This window comes from Anthonomus grandis, chromosome 3 (assembly GCF_022605725.1).
Source record: "Anthonomus grandis grandis chromosome 3, icAntGran1.3, whole genome shotgun sequence".
Lineage (NCBI taxonomy): Eukaryota > Metazoa > Arthropoda > Insecta > Coleoptera > Curculionidae > Anthonomus > Anthonomus grandis.
In genome coordinates, this window is record NC_065548.1 from 16,331,714 (window position 1) to 16,357,323 (window position 25,610).

Below are 25,610 nucleotides of genomic sequence, written 5' to 3' on the forward strand. Positions count from 1 at the left end.
GTTGCTGCAAAACCACGTTCTTCCTGCATTTTAAAGTCTCAGTCTATTCTCAACAATACGTCTGTCCTGGTCACGATGTGGTTATGGTAAAAGAACTTTAACCAAATACTTGTTCAAACTGTTTTATTTGGGACTAGTAATAATAAGTGGCCTCCGAGATATCCAGATTTATGCCCAAATTACTTCTACTTATGGGGATATCTTAAAAAGACTATTTAAAAAACCCGAATTTAGTAGGCCAACAAATTAAGAGGAGTTGCGAGAGAAAATTGTTAAATTTGCTAATTCCGTTTCACCAGAAACTCTTTTAGATGTTCGAAATGTCTTTAAAGATAGGTGTTGACCTATTATTTAGTCAAAGAAGAAGATGTTTGGTCCTATTATTTAAAGATATAATTTTTGTTAAGATTATTTTTAAGAGTTTTAATTTGATTTTTGTATACTGTTAAAAAACTTAGCACGATAAATATTTTGAGATTAAGATTTTATGTGGGTTTTGCACTAGTGTATGTAAAGCTTGCATTAGAAAAAATAGTTTAGAAATGGCAGAACTTGCACGTAATATTAAAAATTTATTGCAAGTAATATAGTTACCATGAAAGTCAGACGCTTACTAAAGTACTGAAATAGAAAGACGTATCAGGTAAGTACCACAGGGCACGAAATGTCACGAAAATTCTCTATGCGTAATTATCGATTCCCCAACCTGTATACATTTATTTGAAGAAAGATAATAAGGCAATAAGTGATTGGCTAAATAAATATTTTTAGATCAACTGACACCCTTGGTCGAATGGCACTTAGATTTCCTTTCAAGCATCTACTATTTTCTTAAAATTTGATGGTACCTTTAATTATATATCATGTTAGGTTCTTTCAATAATTTTTTTATGTTCAGTCAAAAACCAACGATCTAGCCAAAGGCATATGCGAGTAGTGTGGCGTTAATCCCTACAGATACGCTTGCTAACTCTTTTTTAAATATCTAATATTAATTTTATAAGTTATAATTACAGTTATAATACAAAACAAAAAAAGTATTATAATATATTCTAATATATCAGGTTGAAATGAATTATAATTTTAGGTACCTTAATTATGCTTCTGTATTTTTAAATAGTCATTTAACACATTATATATATACAATAGAAGATTATTTGTATAAAAACCACTGTTAATGACAACAACAAAACCGTATTTCTGCATTGTTTAATGCTACCACCTACTATATTATCCCTGTGCGCTATGCAGTGTTTTTGTCAAACAAAATTTATCCGCGTGCCACAAAAACAACTGTTTTACATTGGCGAAACTTGGTTTGCAGCCCTCGTTACGACAGCTGGACATTTTAGGTGAAACACGGCTACAATTACGAGCTTAAATGTTGCCACAAACACTTAGTAAGATTTATGTAAAGTAGCTTTTACGGTTAGGTATAAACTATTGGTGCCGAAAATAGTTCTGGCTTTAGCATTTTACTAATAGCAAGTATGTAGATTAAAATTAAATACGATTAAAAAATTAAGATTTAGTTTACCAGCATCATGACAGATCAAATGACTTTAAAGGCATTCTTTTGAAGGTGAAGGTTCATATGATTTTTTTTATAAATCCTATCTAACTATTCCTTTTCTACCTACATATTTTAATTTATCAAGGTAAAACAGATTTGTTAAATTTATATAAAGAATTACAGCAGGTTTGGCTTTTACCTTTCAGATTTTAAATTTTTATGAAAAATCCTGTCCTGGCCAATAAAGTTTTCATAAAATAAGCAAATTGAACGCCTAAGGGCTATTGATAAAGATATATTTATAAAAATATTAAGAACACACTAAATTTCTTAAGATATTTTATTTAAAATATGTAAAAAATATACTTCTGAAACATTCAAGATGCGTGTTGTTTCAGATTCTGGAATATTCAGACACAAATTCAGACACACCTTATTTTAATAATCATAATGGAAACAATGACTTTTTTACTATATATCAAAACGTAATCATAAAAAAATATACTAATATCATACGAGACAAGTGCACAGAGCCTCGCACAACTGTAGGAAATACTTTTTTGGCTTGATGGCAATACTGTCAGCAAGCTTGCTCTAATACTCTTCAAAATAGGCTTGATTTAAGGTAAGTTTGTTAAGAGTCTTGATGCAGGCGTATTTCTTGCGAAAAACGTCGATTCAATTTTCCGCAAAGTGTTCAAACTTCGAGTTGTTATCCAATACTTGGTTGCGAAGGGAGAAACTCCAGTTAATGTTGGTAATGAGGTGAAACCTGTTAATAGTAACAGAATTATAAATCGTACGAGTGTGGACTAATGTCGTGAATTTAAAACTATTGGATAGCTTTTTTATCTAAAAAATTTTACCTTTTTTCAGATAGGACGTTCTCAAACATTCCCCATATACCTTTCATCTGACGCCTTTTTCAACTCTTTCCTACATGTAAGGCATGGATAATATAAACGAAGCTTAAACAAAGCTAGAGATCTAATTAATTTCTTACATAATCAAATTGAATAAATCACTTCAAATATGAAAAGATAAAGCGTTTAAACGGACCTACTGTGTTAATATTTGTTATTTAACAATTAATAATTTATAGGTAACTAAACATTAAAAAAAACTTTTTACATATGATTAATAAAGATATAATTTTTGCAATTATTTTCATCTTCATCATTATGCCTTCTGTGACCACTGTTGAACATGGGCTTCCTCTATCATTTTCCAGTCTAATCGAATTTGTGTTGTTTGTATCCAGTTGCTGCGGGTCCTCTTAATAACTCTTTTTTTACTTCGCTTGTCCGTTCTAGTTATCCACTCGAAAAGCCTCTTTTCCTGTCGACTTGTTCAACTTGATTTTTGCAATAGGTCCAACGACATCCTTTTTAACACTTTTGAAAACGTTTTTAAGTCATCCAAAAGCTCCCTATGACAGAGTGAGTCTTCTCTTTAGTTTGCATGCCTAATTATCCCTTGAGATGCTGACTTCATAGCCAAGGCGTACATTGTTACAGGTTTAATCTCCAACAGATATATTAATTGATTTATTAATTTTTTTTTTACCAAGATAAAGTAAATCTCAACCATAGTTTCATAAAATAATTTATTTAAAAATCATACATAAATATACATACTACACAGATATGATACACCGTTAAGATGGTCCCTAATGGGTCCTAACATACCCGATCTGAAAAGCAAGGAAAACCATTATTGGATGAGGAAAGTAAATAATAATATGGAATATTGTTTCATTGTCTTGTTGATTGAATAGAATTAGGAACTGCCATTGATTTTGCATTGATTTTACCTTGCAGGTCAATTTGGCCTATTTTAGATTTTAATGAATACTGAGCACATATTAACTATTTGTTTATTTTGTTCAAATCATAAGGATCAATAGTGATAAGAATGTTAATGTCAATCTGGTCTGTCAGTTTTTTTTTTGTAAATTATTGTTGCTAAACCATGGCCTCAAGTTATAGATTGCTCCATAGTTGCAAATTACTTAAACCAATGTTGGTACCAGATAGTACCCAGTAGTTAAACCCAGCATGTCAACACCTAGGTACTTGACAGATAAATGCATTCCTTAAAATTTGGAGGGAACTGACAATCCTATTTTTAATAGATTCATTCTTTATCTGGTTCTAGAGTATGACAGATAGTTTCGCTTAATGCGGATGTGAAAAGGTAGACCCTATCTTAGCCTAATTTTTTTGTAGTTACTAGTATGTGCTAGGATAGCTTAATTGCTGATTTTCTAAGTAGGCCTAAGAGTTTATAGGGCTCCTTGTTTTTGTTGTGTTAAATAAACCCCAGAAAAGGCCACATTCCATCTTCGGTAAGTTAGCACATGTTACATGCCTAAGTCATTTTCCTATTTTTTTCATCTAATTAATTTCTTATTTGCATGCTTTTCGGTTTAACTCAAAAGAACATCAATGCATCCAACTTTTTAGAGAGCAATTTTATAAAATTTAACTTACTTACCCACACAAAAATGCCATAAAATTGACAGCCATGTCGAACCTCATGTGTGGTCCCCATTTTTAGGCCTTCCTGTACCTTCTGCTTATCCTCTGCTTCTGCTTTTGCTGCATTTTTATTGTTACTGCTTCCACCTCACTTGCTACTCCACGTGTTACCACATCAAGTCGCTTGGATCATCACCTCCGGAACCTGCATTCCTTCCAATCGGCTACACCTAATACCGATTGCCCTCCACTACCTGCTAGACATTCTGTAAGCATCCTAACTGGTCGATCTGCTGCTGCCTCTTTTGACCCAAACGTATAGCTGCCAACAAAGGAGCCCCATTCAGATCAGTGGGCCCTGCTACCAGTCGGAGAGACTCAGAATTTCAGGTAGCCCCTTTTTCTTTTTGGCTTGGTTTCTCCAGGTATTGATTTATCGGTTCGTCGCAATTTATAGATTTTTTTTTTTTTTTTGAATTAATATGTAGAAATGATCACAGATTTTAAATTTAATTTAGCAAAATTGTTTATATAACCACCATCACTGATTTGATTTGAAATTGGGAACTGAGTATATACGTATATGCGAGGTATTATCAGATGTACAATTGAATAAGTATTAAGTGCTAAATTTTACTTTATTTTCTTTCTCATAATTTTAAATTTCATAATTATAACTTAAGTATTAGAGCATTACTGTCTTTGTATTTATTTTTTTGAATTGAGGTTATAGATTAAATTAGTTGTCAATTATGACATTGATTTATCTTTCAATACTAAAGCTGGGTTTAACGATATAAAGCTGCGTTTTCTTTGCGTGCCCTAATAAAGGCTAATAATCATAACCCTGGAACCCACATTTAGGCATTGTGCGAGAAACAGTGCAATAACATACTTATCTAAATCTATCTCTCCAATCTTCAAACCACAGCCTGGGAATAAAGTTTGTCATAAATGTTGTTTTTCATATACTGATATTAAGACAGATTTTCCCACACACCTCTTGCTGGTCCTGCAACATAAGTCGCATTTCTTCTAGATTGTCTGAGATATATGCTATTCTACATCATCTGCAAATTTAAAGTGGCTTAGGTTCTTACCCTCTATGTTTATATCTTTCTGAGTTCAGTCCAATTATTTGAATGCACTCTCCAGGAATGTAAAAAATAGTTTTGATGACATCGTGTCGCCTTGCCGAACACCAGGTTTAGTAATTATGAGATAAGTTAATAAAAGAATCGGGCCATCTATTTAATACAGAAAATAACTTTAAAAAGTTTTACACAACGTTAACAAAAGCAAAAAAACTAAATATTTTAGAGAACTCAGAAATAGCAAAATTGGACGTAGACCCACGTACTAACTGTCTCAGTGAATCTATTAACACCCATTTCGGAGAAGAGGCCAAAATTTTACATTTATTTAAATAGTTAACCATAACGGATTTTGTAATTTTTCTTGCCAAAATAACTATGTTAATTGTTTATACTCTTAGATGTCTCTGCAGATATCACTTTAAAATATTCGTTTAGATTGTCCATTCCTAATATTTAATAGTAAGAATGTTTATTAGTTGTAAGTAATGAATCTACAGTAATAATTTATGTATTGTTTTACTATGTGTGATATATTATCATTGTGTCGTAAATTTTAATGTATTTTTAAAGACATTTTGTGATATATGTGCATATCATAAGATTGTAAAAATTATTTTAGGACCCTTTTTATTTTATGATTGACACTGGTGTAAAAACCAAAACGCATCGGGATTAATTAAAAATAAATATTGTGAAGTAGAAAGGACTTCTGTTTTACATTTTGCTTTGCATAATGGTACTTCACGCTGAAGAAATTCATCATAATTTATAAGGTTAATGTTTTCATGTAGTTTTACCGTCAATGTTGCACTTTTGTAGAAATTATGGATGAGTTTGGTATATCGGTGATCAACTCTACATTCCTAAAGTGCATTTCATAATAAATTTAGCTCTATTGTATCCAAGTCTCTGTGAAAGTCCACGAATGTCATGAGCTGAAATATTTTTCTACATGTGTTATCACGATTTGGAGATTTATTCCAAAACCACGGCTAATTTCTTTCTTTTCCACAGGTTTGATAGAAATAAAATTTATTTTTCAGTCGGGTGGTTATAATTCGGGTAAACAATTTGTAAAGGTGACTTAGGAGGCTTATTAATCGGTAGTTCTATATATCCTTTTATGTGTAGCAGAATTACAATGGAATAATGCTAATTGAAAAGATCTTTTAATTTTAGTAATAGATGTTAGTATCCTATTTTTATTGCATGTGAAACTATGTTGTCTTCCCCTGAGGTTTTATTGAGGCTCTTCTGATTCTTGATTCACAATGCCCCTTGGTTGACAACGCCCAGTGTCAGGATTTTGTGTTCAGGCTTTTTTTTGTCACTACAATCACATTGTTTGTACCTCACACAATTTGTACCTCCTTCTTTCTCTTCTTATAAATAAAGAAATTTTATCTCGAGACTTGTCTATTAATTTTCCTTAGCTTTTCCTCTGTAACTTCTTATTCAATTCGTTTGTTTCTTGTTTTATGCATTAGGTCTCTAGTTTTTTCACTTATTCTTTTATCCTTTTTGGTTTTTTTAATAGGACTTACGTCTCTTACGTAATGTATTATTGGATTTTATAAATATCAATCTTTTATTTGACTTCTTTGCCATTTTGTATCACTCCTTTATTAAATTGAGATAAACTATTACCATATGGTGGTCACCGCCAGTGGTAAGTTAATTTAGTTCTGATACATTCTTGATGATATGTTAACATCATATGATGATGATGCGTCATTATAAAGTCAATTTCATTTTTTGTCAGATTGTTTGGATTTTTTTGTAAAAGAAACTGTTCATAAGGAAGGTATTGTTTTGTATCAGAAATTTTAGAAGTATCTCAACACGATCGCTAACCAAAGCATCCAAGCGAGGTCTCAGAAACATCAGCCATTAGACCCACTTTAGTATAAAAGTCACCACATAGAATTGTAAAGTGAGTTTTCCATTTCTTCCAAGCTAGGCTAACATCCTTATAAAAGACATCTATTTCCTCTTCGGTGTATGTAATAGTTGGTGCATATTGTACATGTACCACTATTAGGATTCTGATATTTTATATTAGTTAAATTTATTCATTAATAGTTCTGTAAACATTATTCACTATTTCCTGAAAAAGAATGTTTCACTCAAATACTGTTTTACACATGGAACATATTATTTAAAAAGTCTTTAAGATGCTTTTGAGGTACGTAACTATGAGATTTCCGTCAGCTTTTTGCGATATCAATATTTAATATGGGATTACCTGTTGTAGCCGAACTACAACATAGGTCTTGCTGCATATCAGAACTCGATATGAATTATTGCGTAATTTTTAAAGTCTATTTTGTATCTAATAACACTAAGAAGATATAGCTAGTGCACATTGATAATAATATGATTTTGTGTTCTTTTGATAGACTTTCGATATACAATAAATATTTTGAAATTCTTTACAGTTTAAGATGTTACAATTATATTTTATTTTAATCACCATATTAAGGAATTTCATTTTTTATGACCAGTTCCATTTTCCATGTATGTATTTATTAAGAAAAAGCAGGTAGTACGCAACTTAATAAGTATTAAAATACTTATTTATCTTTATTTATTAACCCTTTTAATTAATTTTAAATTTCGCAATATTAGCAGGCTAAATTAAACTTTATATTAGAAATTTCACTGCAGCTACAAATTAAGATGGTGTAGAGTAGTGTAGATAGTTAAAACCATCAGGAGAGTAATTCGCTTATGAGGTTGTACGTTCTCGTGTTGCATGCAAATTGCTGTAATGGAATGATTATATCTTCTGCAATATTACGTGAATATGTAAAATATTATTGTACGTTAATTGAGGTTCAATCTTAGGCATCATGGGAATCTAGATTAGCTTATTTCCAAGTATACAATAATTAAAATGTATCTAGATATTTCGTTTTGGTTTTGCTTGTAATAATTACTCTTAAATTAATTTATTATTTATTAATTTATTCTCTTGCTGCTAGAATAAAAAAATATATAATTTTTTTATAGGTCTTGCTGCCATATTTTATAAAACTTTTTATTATTTTAAACATGTATTACATAGAAATATCGACATGTATTATATTTAATAATATGGTCTAACTATTGTGCAAAATCTATTCACAAAATAATTAATCAAAAGGGGAGATCGAAATTAAATTATGAAATACTACATAGCAACTCAATTGGGAATAATTATAATATTTGTGACAAATATTATTAATCGATTTTTATGCTTTATTATTATACAAAAAAGGAATATTAAATTTTAATTTTCTAAACAAGTAATATTTTATATATACTACAGTTCTTCTAATATACAGTACAAGATTTATATAATTAGGTGTGGAACTATACAGAAAAAATATTATCCTTTGCTTTCTATATAATTTTTACTACTTAATTTATATTTTTTTATTATTAAACTATTTAAATTCATTTTAGTTAGATGATTTTAAAACACTAAATTAAAATGATGCTACGATATCATCTATATAATGCGAATTTTTAAAAATAAAAACTGTTTTCCTTCAATATAAACAATTAATTGTGTGTCTAATGACATGTAATTAGCATGATTTTTTTATTAAAAAATTTACATTTTATTTTCAATATTACTACTATAAATTTCTGAATATTTTTATTTGTTATAATAATAAGTTATTGATAATAAGAGAATAAATATTAATTTCTTATATAGTAATTAAGAATAACATTTTATAGGTAAAATTTAACAATTCTACACACTAAATCCAAATTTAATAAATTATTGAGGGCCATGATATGTTTGAACTTAAGTAATATATATTTTTACAAAAGGGTCATTTTCAACACTGCTATATATCTATATCAATCGTGTTTTTTTTCCAAGCTAACCTCTACATCGTTATTATCTATTGTTTAGAATTAGAAATATATATCTTTGGTTTAGAATATTTTTTCTAAAATTAATATTCGACGAGTTTCGTTTTCTTTCATATGCTTATCAAATGGAACAGAATGCTTATAGCACTACTATGCAACATCTAAGTTTTATATAAAATCATATCGTTAGTTTGTTCTTGAAAAATTAAATAGTACAATCAATTTTTGTTGTTAATAATTTAAAGACCTATTACATCTTTTACCAAAAATAACTAACAATTTAACTTCGATAAAATATGCTTATTTGTTTTTTTTCGTATTTGGCTTAACATGCCAAACCCGTTTGCAAATTAACGGAACTTAATATTTGTTTTTTAAAGTTAATAGTTGTTAGTTAATAACGAATGGAATAAATCTTTACAAAGTTTTACGTAAAAAGCTGTACTCACATATTCGCTCGACACTAATGCGGCTTTAATTTATTCACGAATAAAAAAGGAATTTTTAATTACAAGTTATACTTACTACATTAATTATTAATTTAAAAAATTTTAATGGTCATTTCCTACAACTGTGCAAACTATGCTTCTAACTCTTATATAATTTAAAAAAAAAATAGTTTTCCAAAGGTTTTTTAAAATTTTTCAATTTATGAGAATTATTCTGTTAATATTTCTATATTCCTTTTTTTTTTAAAAGGAGTAATATAGTCAGCTTAAAAGTCTGTATAAAAAAATACTGTCCATTTGTGTCAGTCATCGACGGGTAAATAAGATATTTATGGTATATTAAATAGAAATGTTTATTAATTCGGCAATCAATAAATAATATCTATACTTGCACAACACATGTTGGGTAAAATACAAAATCAACATTAAAATACAAAATTTCGTAAATTATAGATTTAAATACATATATTAATAATAATATTTCCCTAAAATAAAATATTTGAAGAAAATTTTTCACCCCTGGCATGTTAACATTAAAGTTTTAAAACTTTTAGAATAAATTAAATTTAATGAAATATATTGCACATATTTACGATAAAACTTGGTTTGTTGCAAAATTTGTTTGCTTCTCAAGGCTTTGAATGCTAAACTAATTTATAAATTATTGCAAGCTAAAAACCCCTATATACTTTTATATACACATATAGTCTTATGTACAAAGTGGTTCTTATATAATTACTTAACGCTAATGCGACTTTAATTTAAATGCGGTAAATACAGATTTTTTTGATATTTTATACTATCATTTTCAATTTTAATATATTAAGCTTGAGAAATGTTTTATGCATTATTATAATTTCATCGTTATTAAGATATTGGAATAAAAGTTTTACCCATTTAATTTAAACCACTACCTTTACAAAAACTGCCCTGCTAAGGCAAGTTGTCCTAACTGCAAAAAATGGTTTTTAAGGTTAAGACGGTTTTGCACGTAAATAGCGATAATCTCTCGGCCTACTAAACGAGAAAGTTCTATGTGTATTTGAAATACCCGAAATAGTAATATTCATTTTGGCCTCACTGCAAAAACTGGAGAGTTTCCTAAAATGAATTGTCTTAAATAGATTTTAGAAAAAGTTTATGATTTTACCAATTTTAGAGACTCAGTTCAAACTACCAATTCAAGGAAAGTTAACGTCTTGGAAATGACTGCAAATAATTTTTTTACTTTTACTGATTATACTTCAAAGCAGAAGCTACAGAAACTTAATGACCGCGTTTATTTAAAAAATATAATTCAAATAAATTTTGAAAGAGGTTGTAAATTTTTATATTATAAAGAAAAATTTTCTGATGAACTTAAGCAGATGGACAATATATTTTTGGCTAAGTTTTGCAAATATGAGCTAACCACGCCAAAACAAAGAAATGCTCCTAAGGGCATTAATTTAATCAGTAAATTAAAGGATAATATACCACCAAACAGGCTTTTATTTTGGAAAAATCTACCGATTTCAATAATTGATGATTCTGGTGACATGAACTGAAAATGAATAGTTTTAAAAATTACAGGGTGTTTGGTGCATCATTTAGCAAATTTAATTGGCTGAAAGAAAAGTTAAAAAATGTCTTCTTTTTTCATCCAATTCAATTTAGCAAATAATAACCCAAGCACCCTGTATATGTACCTTGTCATCTATTTTTGTTTAAGTTGTTTTAGGCTCTAGAGTTGCTATTATTTGATTTGGCATTATTTGTTTTTCACTTGTGATATTTGAGCTTAGGATTTTGTATTTTTCTGTTGTTTAAATTGTCCTAACTACAAATATTTTGGAAAATAAAGAGAGTTAATAAACCTAACCCTAAATTGACGTATAGTGTTATTTTTTTAACCATATATTTTAGAAAAAAAATATTCGGATTAAATAAGTTAAAAAAGTGCATACAAATACATTAAAATAAGAGATTTCTCAAAACTACTATTTAGCAGTTAGGACAACTTGCCTAAGCAGGGCAGAAAACTCCTCAATTAGTTATAAAATTTAGTCGTAGCAATGGTTCTATTCAAACTATTAAATATTACATAGTATACCAATAATTGAGAATAATAATAATATTCGTTAATAAATACACTCAACCAATTTACTTTTAAATGATAAAATATTATTTTCTTTTAATTTCACAATTAATTATTATTTAAAATAAGTGGAAAATATATAGAAACATGCAAGGAGTTATATAATCAAATTGAAACTATCTACAGAAAAATCTTACACTCCTTTTTTCAATCCATGACTACCCTTCCAGCAAACATCGATCATTCTCTCTCATAATTGTTAAATATATTAAAATAATAATAGTTAAATTAATAAACAGTAGTTTTTTTGGCAAAAAATAATTATGATATTATTCGTTTATTTTTTTTTTGTATATGGTTTACCATGCTAACTTTGTTTGCAAACTATGACAAGCTAAAAAGCTCAACAAAATGTACGTATAAAGCTCGGCTTACATAAGTGCCTGGCGTGAACGCGACATTAATTTACATATACTTAACACTTTTTACCACTTACCACACAAGTTGTAGAGGCTAAAGCACTTTATAAAAATTACAAAAAAAATAATTTCGTGTATAAAACAACAATTTTAACTCTTTTATTATTAAACCATTTAAAACAATTGCAGTTTGGTTAATTTAAAAACGTTCAATTAAAATGTTGCTGTCATATTTTTTATTTATTGCGATGTTTTTTAAATAAAAGCTCTTTTTATTTAATTGAATCATTATTTTTACGAGACTTTTGAATGATTTATTAAATTTTAATAGCAGTAAAGGTTTTAATAAAATAATTTTATATTACATAGCATGTATGTTATACTTAAAAAAAACAAGTTTATTGTACCTAAAGAGACCATTTAAGGTGATAAAGAGAAAAACGTAAAGTCAACGTTCTTCTATAATATTTCATCCAAGAAAACATTTCTTTGCATAAAATCGAGCATAAAATAATAAATGTGTATTTTTTTTTAAACACGTTTTTCGCCCACCAATAAGCATCATTAGACCTATATTTAAAAGAAAAACAATCTTATATATAAAAATATAGAAATTGAGTGATTCAAATTCATCAAATTAATTATTCTAACAAAACTCAATGAAAACAAATTCATTTAAGAGTAGTTTCTTACGCAGGGGAAGGGAGAGTGATGAAGAATCTCACATTTCAACAAAATTGTAAAAATTGAATTACTAAACAAATTTTTTCTTTTAACAAGCAGTAAACTTACTTAGAAATTACCTCGGTTAAAAAGCTTAAATCTCAGATTTGAGCGCTACTTTATATTTAGATATCCTTTATACGAAGAACTCAAGCTGCAGAATTTCGCCCAAGCAAGAAATATTCTTGCTGAAATTTGGAATTCTCTTGTTATAGACGGTAATCCAGTTGATGATCAAAAATGTTGCAGTGTTCATCATGGTGTTACGAATAATTTTACCAGACGGCTTTTTATCACTACCTGTTCCAATATTACAAACTCCGGCTTTAATAATCCCTCTTCCAAAAGACATCGTACAATCAGAATTTTGTCCACTCTTTATAATATTATCATTAGATATTCACAAACTCAGAAATGTTCATAATAATAAATTAATGCAATATGACCTGTACTTCGCAAATATAGCATCGGAGAACATACATGCCATGTCTCGTGCCCAAACATAAGAAATTCAACTTTTGAAAGTATTCCAGTGTAAACATCATAGAAATCTGTGTTATTTCTAAGCCTCTTTTATTTGACTATGCAGAATGGCTTGATGAATAATTAATAATAAATGACGAATAATGATAGAAAGTGTTTGGGACAAAGATGTTTGATTGTTATTGACAAAGTTCCTTCCATGAGATAAATTAATTCCTGCTATTCAAATAATTTCAAAATATATTGTATTACTAAAGCTTTAATTGTTTTTGCTGTTGACTTCAAATTTTTAATATCATCTACATATCCCATTATGTCACTTTAAGAAGTCATCTAAGCTTTTATTATTATGAATGTTAATGTAAATATTAGTATTATAAATTTTAATACACAGAGCTTCTTCTCTGCATTGTATCGATAAATAATTTGTCAGGAAACATATTCATCATTTTTTTATATTTATGACAAAAACGAAATTTATCTCCATCACAATACATAAATGAAAAAGAAAAACTAAAATGTTCGTACTATTTTCCGTAAAAAAAAAAGAATCTCAAGTAATTTATAGACGCCTCCTAGGTGTAAAATTTTTATATGGCTACTTGCTAACATTGGGTCAAACTTATTAAACATTGGCTGCGGTTCGAAGTTAAAAACATTATTTACACATGATATTTATTAAGCTCTTTTGGTTTGAATAATTTCAAATTTGTAGTATATTGTATGGTTGGAATTTATTACAACAATTAAAATATTAAATCACAAAATAGTTTTACCACTAACCAAAATCCTTTATTTTATTCACCACAAGTATTTCGCTAACAATTTTAGCATCTTCGGGAAAAGATTAAAACTAAAACTACTTATAAGTGGCCTTATACTAAAGATGTAATCGATAGAGTGGAAAATCCAGTGAAGTATGACTAACCAAAGTTTAAACACTAACTAAACTTTACAATTGACTATAAGGGATTGGACCTTTATCCCTATTAAGAATGGTGTTTTGATTATTGACTATTGCTAAACTTTCGTATGCGTTTAATTTGCGAATATAATTAACTGGGTTAAGTTATTTTAAGTTGTCTAGTATAACAAAGTGGTTAGTTTTTAACCCTTCGATATCTCACATGAGCTACATGTTTTTTAAACCTAACATGAATTGAGCTTCTTGTTTTCCTTATATTGCACTTCTCATCACAATCGGTTCAATTAATCTCATAGATCCTGGACTTTTCATTGGTCTTTATTTTATCTTTTCAGGATCGTATGGTATTATAACGAAAGGTTGCTTATTTTCATCTTTTTGAAATGTGATAGAGTTTTTAAGATTAACTTTAAACTAATGTCTCTTAATCAGCCTATCAACAATATCACCATGGTTATGAGAAAGTTATGGTAAAAAAAGTAAATTAAGCAGAATAGTTTGGCTTTATATGTTATTAGTAAAAATTAAATAATAACAGAAAGTGGTGTTTGAACTAACCTCTGCAGTTACACAGCTATATTTTGAAAAAATATTTTACCTATTAATGCATAACTTAAAAGGAAAAGTTATAGAGTTTTAGACATTTGGAATTGTTTTCATTGTTTTTGCTTTATTATATACGTTACTTTTCTCAAAGTAAGTGTACCTGAGACTGCTTTGAAAATAGCATATTTCTTCATGTTTCACTCTTATTTGTCTTACGCAACAGATAATAATATCATAATATGAACATATGGTCTTCAGCGTAAAGCACTAAGGGTACTTGCTAGCCTCGATTACTTAGAGGATTGTCGTCAGATTTACTAAGACCTCAGAATACTCAAAGTCCCCGGACAGTATACTTTTAAAAATCTTAAATTTCTGAGAGCGAATTTAAATTCTTTTAGAACCCAAGAGAAGGTTTCTATGGGACTAGGTACAGGAAATATATTGCTCCAACCTATTGGAAACCAAAGAGTCAAACGGGACAGGAATATTGGGCAGTAAAGTGCTATAATGCTCTACTAGATAAAATAAAAATAATGATAAATTCTATATTACAAGAAAAAGTTAAGCAAATCTTAACTGAGAATGTATTTTATTTAATTCATGAATTGCTTAGGTTCATAATGTAGTTTATTTCGTGATATCTGTTTTTTAGGTTGTGACCGGTTGCGAGTATTATGTATATGTAATATTCCTATAGTTTTAAGCATTTTAACTAAGAATAGGCCAACTGTTTTGTGTATTTGATATGTAAAAAAAACAAATAAATTTAAAAAAAATACTACTTACAGAAAAAGACACTAACCGACGTATTAAGAAATGCGTGCATTTTATGTTGAAATGGTTGTGGTCACTAGTTATATATCTAAAAGTACTTGTTTCTTTTCTACAAATTATAAATTCTAACCGATTATTATGGTTAATGACAAGAATATCTAAGAATGAAACTTGTATATTTGTTTCTTGTTCTAAGGTACATTTATTTGATGTAATGCTAAAAAGAGTTTTGGTTAGTGGTAACATACTTTTATGATTTAAAAGTCAGATCAATGGTTTCAACCATAAAACCAATATAGTTTATACATAAAATATAAATAAACTATATTTTATACATAAAATATAGTTTATTTATATAATATGATAAAAATCCTTAATAAAAGAAAACTATTATTATAAAATAAGTTAAGAGTTAACGGCAGAGAAGGTATACATATGTGATGACTCTTAAAAAAATTTGATAGTGTTGTCTGCAAATGAAAAATTTCTATTTCATTCAAAGGAGTTTTTATCAATATCTTTAGTAAGCAACAAATCCAAAAAAGGTAGTTTTTTATTAATTTTCCTTGCAAAGTGAAGTAGATTTTAGGATTTTGATAAAGATCAAATATCCATCTAAATCAACTTTATTCAGACCCATATAATACAAATATCATAATTTTAAGTTATTTATAGAGATTTGCTAAAGAATGGATCTAGGGAGCGACTCATGCAAAATTATTTTCTGATATTACATTTACATTTACATTTACATTCTAAATTTACTTTGAAAAAGAAAGCAATAAGAAACTAGCCTTTTTGGTTCTTTTATTTAGAAAGTGATATGATTAAGTCTCTTGGTATATGTATCTTTTATAAAATAATATAGAATAAGGACTCTCACTTATATTTCTGTCTTTCTAATATATGCTATATTGTAAATGTATTGAACCTATTTCTTTTTTCACGTAACTATTTAATCACGTATTTCAAAATAATTAATCATTTTTTAAATGGTATATTTTTATATGGAAGAATTATATAGTCAATATAAAATGATTTTAGAAAAATCATACACTGTGTTTTTAACATACGTCTAGCCCGTCATCATGGATCAACGAATATATTACGTAATATTAATAAACAATTATTTAATAGTCAGTTTTTAAAAAGAAACCCAACAAATAAGTATCTTATGAGACATATTATAGATAAAGCACAAAAGCGACTATAAAATGTTAAAAATGATTGCGATAAAAGTATTTATACGTATATAGTATATATTGAACATATCTGGCATATTTACAAAACTAAAGCATAGCCTTTTTAATATAAATATAATAAAATGCAATATAATGTTTGGTCTATAAAGCCTACGGTAAAATATGCTTATTTGGAAAATTAGGTTTTAGGCATGTGGTTTAATATGCTAATGTCGTTTTCAAATTAACGTGAGGTAAAAAGCTCGACAAAGTTTTACGCAAAAAGCTATGCTTCATAATTTTCTGACGCTAATGCAACTTTAATTTAAACACGACTAAAAAAGGGAGTTTTTAGTTATAACCTATACTTACCATGTTTACTTTAGAAATATTAGGCGTTCAATCACTACAATATGGTTGACGGGAACTTGCTTGGAACGTTTTATTGATTCATTCAATTTCCAAACTGTATAAATTGAATAATTTTAATTATTTTTATTGATAAAACATTTAAATTCATTTCAGTTTTGGTATTTTAAAAACATTGCATTAAAACTTTGCTGCCATATTTAATATTTATTACCATATTTTTGGAATAAAAGCTTTTTGCCATTCTATATAAACCTTAATTTTTAGGAGAAGTCGTTAATTATTACATTTATGATTACTTATGAAATATTAAAAGCAATAATGGTTTTAATTAAATGTTGAAATATAACATTGCATCTCAATTAGGAGTAATTATAATATTTGCTGACAACGAGTAGATTTGCTATATTGCACCAATTTACGTATTATACAGTATAATATGTCAATCTATTTTAATGTATTATTGTTTTAAATATAGTAAAGTTCTTTGTCTAGCGAAAGTCTAGTAGTCAGCATAAAACTGTTTTTCCCCGAGCCCTAACGGGACATCCCTTAAGAGCCTATTTGTCAGAAAATCTACTTTGAGTCATGTTTTTGCCATTTATAATGACAAATGATAGAATTTTATTATATAAGGCCTAAGAAAGAAAAACTTGCTGGATTAGTAAAAATATATATTTATAAAGTTAGCTATGAAGGAACTAGGTTAATAATCATGTGATATTTTAGAGAGTATACTAAGTTATTTGCTATAGTATTTTCTTATTATATAATTATACAGATATTTAAAAAATCATGACTGTACAGCATATTTTATGTCTTAATCCTTTTTTTACCTACTCTTCCAACTACAAATGATTTTGATTCTGATGAATTAATTTGGATAGATATTGTTTAAACCTCTTCCTAATTTTAGCCCTTAAATAAGCAACTATTTTTATAAACTCTAACTTTGGTAAATTTTTTAGTTTTTCAATAATTTAGGTCAGTCTACATCTTATATTTTCATCTTTATTAATTAGGATGATAAACATCAACTTTTTGTTCAAAACAATATCGGGTACTTAAAATCACGTAAATTTAATGAAAGTATAAGAAGAGAAAAACTTTTATACTTTACTACAAGAGTTGACTACTTCGTAAAAATATATTTCCTAAGCTTCGATTTCTAGTCAATTCACTTTTATTTTACAGTCAACGGTAACTTCGTACGAATAAGGAAGAAGAAGACAACTAATTGATGTACCCACTTCACTTTTGCATATGTAATAAGCAATATATGATATTCTTTACAAAGAGGGTAATTTCTGCTATATTTTTTCCATGACCCTCTTTAAAAACTAGGAAAGAAAATAATGATAAGAAGCGGCGATGCAAGGAAAATAGAGGGAGAATGAATGTAAAAAATAGGCGAAACCTTGATACTTTGTCAAAAGTTTGTGTTTCTTATAAAAAGCCCAGGAACAAAAAGCTGCGATCCCCCCCTTACTTTTCTGGAAAACTGAAAATTTATTTGTAATAGATTTTTTGTGAAAACCGTGGGTTTTAGGAAAAAGTATCCGAAACAAAAAAAGGGTTTGAAAAAACATTTTCAATACCTAGAACTCAAAAAAAACCTACAGAAATAATCTATGTTTTGTTTGGATATCTTGTTATCGAGATACAGCACGTTTATTTTCCAAAAATCGTATTATATCAATATGAATGGCACATTGAAATTTACTGGGGCTGTTTGTTCTATTTTAGTTAACGTACCCGGATCATGTAATTTACCAAACAAGTGTGTGTTATTCTCTTTTCCTTGGATCATTTTTGGTTTACTCAAAAAATTTTTGGATTCTATTTTTTACGAAAACTATTCAAATTAAATAAAAATTTGTAAAACAAAAAAAGTTTAAAATATAATTGTCCACAATTACTATCCATGTAAGTCGGTGTACATGTAATAACAAACGAAATAAAGGGTATCAAGGTCACCAAAAATTTATTTTGATGTTTTATTGTAGTGTAATAATTTTTTTTACATTTCCAATGATAGAGATATACAGACCAAGTTTTACAACTTGTTTTATTAATTTTTTATTATCTGAGACGTATAGTAAGCGAGATTTTGTGTTTTTATTTAACATTATAGCGTCGGGAGAAGGGAATCGAACTTTTAGTGTCTTTGGCGCTCTCTTTCTTGTGCAGTTATTGATGTACAGCGACAAACACGGGCAGCAATTGTAGACAATTATATTCTAAACTGGAATTTTTTCTTTAAATTGAGTAGTTTTCGTAAAAAATAGAATCCAAAAAATTTTTGAGTAAACAAAAAAATCATTCAAGAAGGAAGGAATAACACATTCTTTTAGTAAATTACATGCTCCTGGAACGTTACGTGAAATAGAACAGCTCCAGTAAATTATTACGTGATATTTTGGTAGTATTTTGGAAAATATACGATAACGAGATATTGAAAAAAAATGCATACTCACTTTTTGTAGGCTTTTTTTGAGTTCTACATATTAAAAATATTAAAACAGTAAAAAAAAATTATTTCAGGACGAAATTTTGGAAAAAGTAGTTTTAGGTGACTTTGGCGACCTCTATCTTCTGCGCATTTGACTTTACAGAAAAGATCCTGGAATAAAAATCTTAGGCAATCTAATCATAAACATTTTTTAAATTATATTTAAAAAATATTTTTAACTGTAATTTAAAAATATTTAATTTTGTTTTGAATAAAATTCTTGTTTTTTTTTTGGATAAATAAGGAACACTAACTTTTGGCAAAGTTTCAACATTTTGCCTATTTTTGGCAAAAAAAATTTACAGATTAACTGTACTAATGACGGTTTTTAAATGATCAATATTTTTCCAAATAACAATATACAAAAAATTTATAAAACCAACCTAAATTTACTTATTTAAGATATTTTTAAATAGTAAAAAAAAATTAATTAACTTTGCAGATAGTCATAATTGTAGGATCTTTATTATTTTTAATTTTGCATTTAGATCTATTTAATTTTCTTATTAATTCTATTCATTTTTGATTGCGAATATGGCTGATATGGCAGAATAGGTCCAGCAATGAGGGACTTGGTACAAGTTTGCTTAGTCATAGTTTAACTGATTCAATTTACTAAAGAGGCTTTTTATTGACTTCCTTATTATCTATATTAGCCGATTTAGATTTTATCTTCAAACTGGTATAAGTTAATACCAGTACGAAGCTTCAAATTGTATCCCTAAAAGCTAGGTGCCAGAGTTATCAGGTTTGCCTTATCAGTGTTTATTATGTCCTATATATTTTGGTCTTTATCCGTTAACCTAGACATTCATTTCCAAAATAGCTTGTGTCATTTATAAAAACTGTAAACATTAAGTTAATGATTTATCAGAACAAAATCTTAGAAGTTCTTTTTTTCTATCACTTCCCATTCTAAGAACTAAGGCAGCATAAGATCCTCTTTTATAAATTAATAATTTACTATATTAGTTTTTATGTCTATTTTGCTATTTTATTTTATTTGTTTTTATTTAAATGTAAAATCAGTATAATTTTTTGCTATACTATAGTTTATTAATAAGCCACAAGCATTATAAGCTTAGATTGCTTTTATAGCAAAATTTAAGTATAAAATTGATAAAAGAAAATTATTTGTAATATTTATTACTTACTAAGCATATGCTGAATACACAAGTAAAAATGATAAAGAAAGTAAAAGGTGCACCCTAAAAGAATAATTAAGTTAATTTACACTTTCATGCTCCAGATTGTTTAAAATGTAATGTTTTTTTGTGAGAGGGAAGAATATTATAAATTTAAGAAATATTAGTGCAGAATATATAATAAAATAATTAAATTAATTATTTGGCTTATTCTGATGTTATATTGTATCAATCATAATAATACTACTAATTATTAAGCAAAAAAAAAACACAAATATAGTAAGTAACATTGTATAAGTACAGAGCCTGAAAATGGACCTGAAGTTTTCTGCTTTTAATTTAGAGAAGAGGCTAATATTATATTTAATTATATACTATTTATTAATTATTTTTTAATAAATGACATTATTTATTACGTGTTAAACTTTATGTTTACTATAAAACTGCTTTTTTATAAATATTTTCTAAAACGTTCAGTTTTTGAAATTTTCTCTTTTTACAAATAAAAATCTGTACACTAAAATACATTTGTCCTCGTAGTTTTACGTTCCCCGCGTTCGCCATATTTTAAGAAAATGGTTTCTGTCACTTTTATATTATTTTGTAAAATGATATTGAAGGACCTATTTTTTATCAAGCTTTAGGGAGCCGTAGAGACGTGATCGCGAAAATCTTTTATTCAGTATACGCAAGCAATTTTTTTCCGTTATTCTGATATTTGAGATTAAACAAGTATTAGTTATTTTAGAAGTCGATTGTACCTGTAATATATAGAACATATAAATATACCTGCAGTAACATACTTTTCACAGAGTTCAATTGCTTACTTGTATAAGCAACAGTTAGTACATTTGAAAACAAATTGTTTTGAGAGAAAATAGTTTGAAAAGGCAATTAGTTACGTAAATCCATCAATGAAAGTACCTATCGGAAATATGCTCACTGTAAGTTGTATCTGGATATGGACACTGAGCATTTACATTTAAAATAACCTTTAAATCAATAGATATAGGTCGCAGTATATTACTTAGTGGAAACAAGAAAAAAAATTCGATGCTATAGAGCTTGAATCAGAAAATTAATTAAGTGTTTTTTGAAGCAAACTCAACACTACTTTTTAAGACAGAAAATAAACAGGCGATAAAATAATGAATGCCTAGCGTCTTTCTGATTTGTTAAACTTTTCTAAAATATGAGTATATGAAAAATTAATGAGAGAATAAAGTAAATTTTTAAACATTCATTTACTACCAACGAAAATATATATAGAAAAATATCTCATTCCTTTATAGTTATATAAGTTAGCATCAATGAAACTGCAAAATACGTAGGTAGGGCTACTAGCCAATACAGTTTAAAGAAGATAGGAAAATCAATATTTAAGAAATATATCAGATTTAAGAAGGGTATTTTGAATCTGGTTTTTGATATATCATTTCTGCCTGAGGAAGCAGGCATACAGTAGTGGCAGAAAGTAGAGCAACTTTTAAAAAAATAAAATTTCTTGACAACTAACAAAGGAATAACAATGATATTTATCGACAATACTCTTGGTCAAGTAGGTAGTCTTAAATCAGATAAGAATTGACCTTCTAAATATTTCTGTTTATTTTTAAACTGATAAGAATTTGTGTACCTGGCAAATAGAGCAACATTTTTCTTAGAACTTACAAATCGAATAATATTAGTTTAATTCCAGCTGTTTACCGGTTGCATTAAAAGCAAAGTTAGTTTACAATGCCTAGAGGACGGCCTTTATCCGTTGATTTAAAAACACGAATTATAGACTGTCACAAAAATGGTGAAAAACGAATCAATATTGCAAGAAGGTTTAGTTTGAATAAATCTATAGTATCGCGAATAATTTCACGTTATGTGAAGCATGGACATGTTTTACCTAGAAAAAAAACAGAAAGACCAAGAAAAACCGATAAATATCAAGATAAACAAATTTTGAAAATATCTCAGAGTGATCCATTTTTGGGTTCAAGTAAAATAAAGCAGCGTTTATCAGAAGAATTAGGCATTCAGGTATCTTCAAGGACAATAAGAAGTAGATTATGCGAGGCCAAATTATTTGCAAGACGTCCAGCAAAAAAGCCCTTATTATCTGCAAACAACAGACGATCCCGTCTTCTTTTTGCTCGATCTCATTTGCACTGGACAATTAATGACTGGAAAAAGATAATATTCAGCGACGAATCAAAGTTTAATTTGTTTCAAAGTGATAGAATAGCATATGTTCGACGTCCTGCAAACCAAAGATTAAATCCCAGATACACTTGTCCAACAGTAAAACATGGTGGTGGATCAGTTATGGTGTGGGGCTGCTTTTCCGGTTTCGGAATGGGGCCACTTCATAAAATTGATGGGATAATGGATAGATTTATGTACAAAGATATTCTGGAAAATGAAATGGTTCCATATGCAGACGAGAAAATGCCCCTTAGGCACATTTTTCATCAGGACAATGATCCAAAGCATTCTTCTAAATATGTAAAGGCTTGGTTTAGACAGCAATATTTTCAAGTAATGGACTGGCCAAGTCAATCACCAGATTTAAACCCCATCGAGAACCTATGGGAAATTTTGGATAGGAAAATAAGGGGGAAAACTTACAAAAATAAGGACGAATTGTTCAATGCATTACACGAAGCTTGGATTAATATGGACCCAGTAATAATTTCTAGGTTACTGCAATCTATGCGCCACCGTTGTGAGGAAGTTATCAAAAATGATGGATATTTTACAAAATACTAAAATTGTAATTGTATTTCAGTTTTTACTAAAAGAAAAACATGAATTCTTAAAAAGTTGCTCTACTTTTTTTCGCCCCAGAATTAATTTTTGTACATAAAAAATATAAACAAAGAATATTAAGTTAAGTTGTTGATAGATTTATAATGCTTAGATCTTATTGGTATTATATTTCCAATATGATTGTATTTTCTTACTAAATAAAATAGATGTGTTTAAAATAAAGAAGTTGCTCTACTTTCTGCCACTACTGTATATATTTGCGAGGAGGTTTCTTGCAGAAATAAAATACCTTATAAGGAAAATCAATTAGATACGTTTTTAAATCGATTTTTCGATGACTGTTGTACATAGAAAATAGGTTAGAGAAGAAAAAAAGTGCTCTCTTAAAGATACTGACAAAATTCAGAAGTATTTTAAAAAGTTACTGAGTTTCAAGAAAATATTAGAATAGTATAAGACTCTCAATACCACAGCTGAGTGCAAAAAAAAATGCAAATAAAAATATAATTTTTAAAAGTAAATGAAACATACAAAACCAATTTTTTACATTAGAAGTTTTTCTTTAAACTTATTACAAATTATTCCTCGAGAAAATATATTATATACAATATATAACTGAGGTACATAAAAAAATATTCATGCATATAAGTGTTATGTACAAAATTAATTAAAACAGCTAAAAAGTGCATAGTTCAAGCTATTTACATTAATATTAAAATTAAACAAACATAGGAGTGCAGTTTAATAATTTACTAATATTATTGTTAAATAGTCGGTATATAATCGATCTAATTTTTTTGTGCTCAAATACATGCATTAACATGCAACAGAAAATTATAGTCGAAGTACTTAGTTTAAGAGGGAATAACAACTCTTCACGGATTCCTAATTTTTTAAATTGGGACTTTCAATACATTGTCAATACATTTCTTCACGCGAGGTTTTAGATTGCTGGACCTGGTTTTATTATTCTGTGTATTTATAAGATATTAGATTCATAGTGTAATTCACCGACCTGACCTAGAGATAGCGGTAATTGTTTGAAAAATACCACTGCATTAGAAAGTCCTCAATCTATAAAGCATATGTTTGAAGTTTGAAGAGGCCACGTTGTATTTCTTTGACAGTCATCAATAGTGACTGTTTTTACTGAATTTGTGAAAATGGATAAAATTTGTCATTGTTATATTGTACAAATCTCTTCTTTGAAAGGCCTTAGCCCAACTAATATAAAAACTGAATTGGATTCTATTCTGGTTGAGACTACTCCTTTGTTTGCAATAGTAAAATATTGGGTAGTAGAGTTTAAGTGAGGCCGTACGAGCTACCAAGATAAGCATCGCAGTTGATGACCAAATTAGTTGACGACTCCAGAAATAGTGAAGAAGATCCAAAAAGCATTACTGGATGATCGTCGACTGAAAGTGCGGGATCTAGCAGATATAATAGGCATATCAGAAAGTGCAGTACATCATACATTAGCTGAAATTTGGACTTGAGAAAGCTGTGTGCAAGATGGAAGCCGCGTTTGCTCACACTCGAGCAAAATCAATGTCGTAAAGATGTTTCGGAAGACAATGGAATTTTTACGTTGTTTTATAACAATAGATGAAATGTGACTCAACTATATCACATTCGAGACAAAAGAACATTTAAAACAATGAACTCAAAAAGAAGGCTCTGAAGAATGGCTCTTAAGAGGCTAAAATAGTATATTATTATAGATTTTTATGCATTAGTGATAACAATACTACAAGGTGATCCACAAGCTATGAAAAATTACAGACCCACTAGCCCTTTGCCAAGTTTTTCAAACTTATTTGAATTAGCTATGTGTAATAGATTACTCGATTTCGTTAAGTGCTGATTTTTCAGTATACACCAACATGATCTCAAGGTCTTTCAGTTCACTAATGCAGTTTTGGGATATCTAGAGAAAAACAATCTTGCGCTAGGCATCTGCCTTGATTTATTAAAGGCCTATGTTAAATTATTTCAGTCTTATCCCAAAAAAAATCAAAAAGTAGACATATTGAAAAAATTTGATGGCTCTAAAGAAGACGAAAACTCTTTTATCTGCAGGCAAGGTCATGCCGTCGGTTTTTTGGGATACGCTTGGGATAATTTTCATTGACTATTTTGAAAAATATATAACCATCAACGGTGCTATGCTAACTTATTGAAACATTTAAGCAAAGAAATTAAGTAAAAATGGTAGCATTTGGCTAAAAAAGTATTGTTTTATCAAGACAATGCACCAGCTCACAAATCCATTATCGCAATGGCC

The 25,610-nt window shown here is 28.4% G+C and overlaps 1 protein-coding gene and 1 long non-coding RNA gene across 6 annotated transcripts in view; both read right to left on the minus strand.

Moving 5' to 3' along the window:
• LOC126734519 (peripheral plasma membrane protein CASK) overlaps positions 1–25,610 on the minus strand; it is a 681,912-nt gene that overhangs the window by 81,145 nt on the left and 575,157 nt on the right. The window lies entirely within an intron of this gene.
• On the minus strand, positions 3,106–4,147 carry LOC126734521 (uncharacterized). Its single transcript, XR_007660074.1, has 2 exons — positions 4,010–4,147; positions 3,106–3,206 (listed from the first exon to the last, which is right to left on the minus strand). It is a non-coding gene; the product is annotated as an uncharacterized LOC126734521 (long non-coding RNA).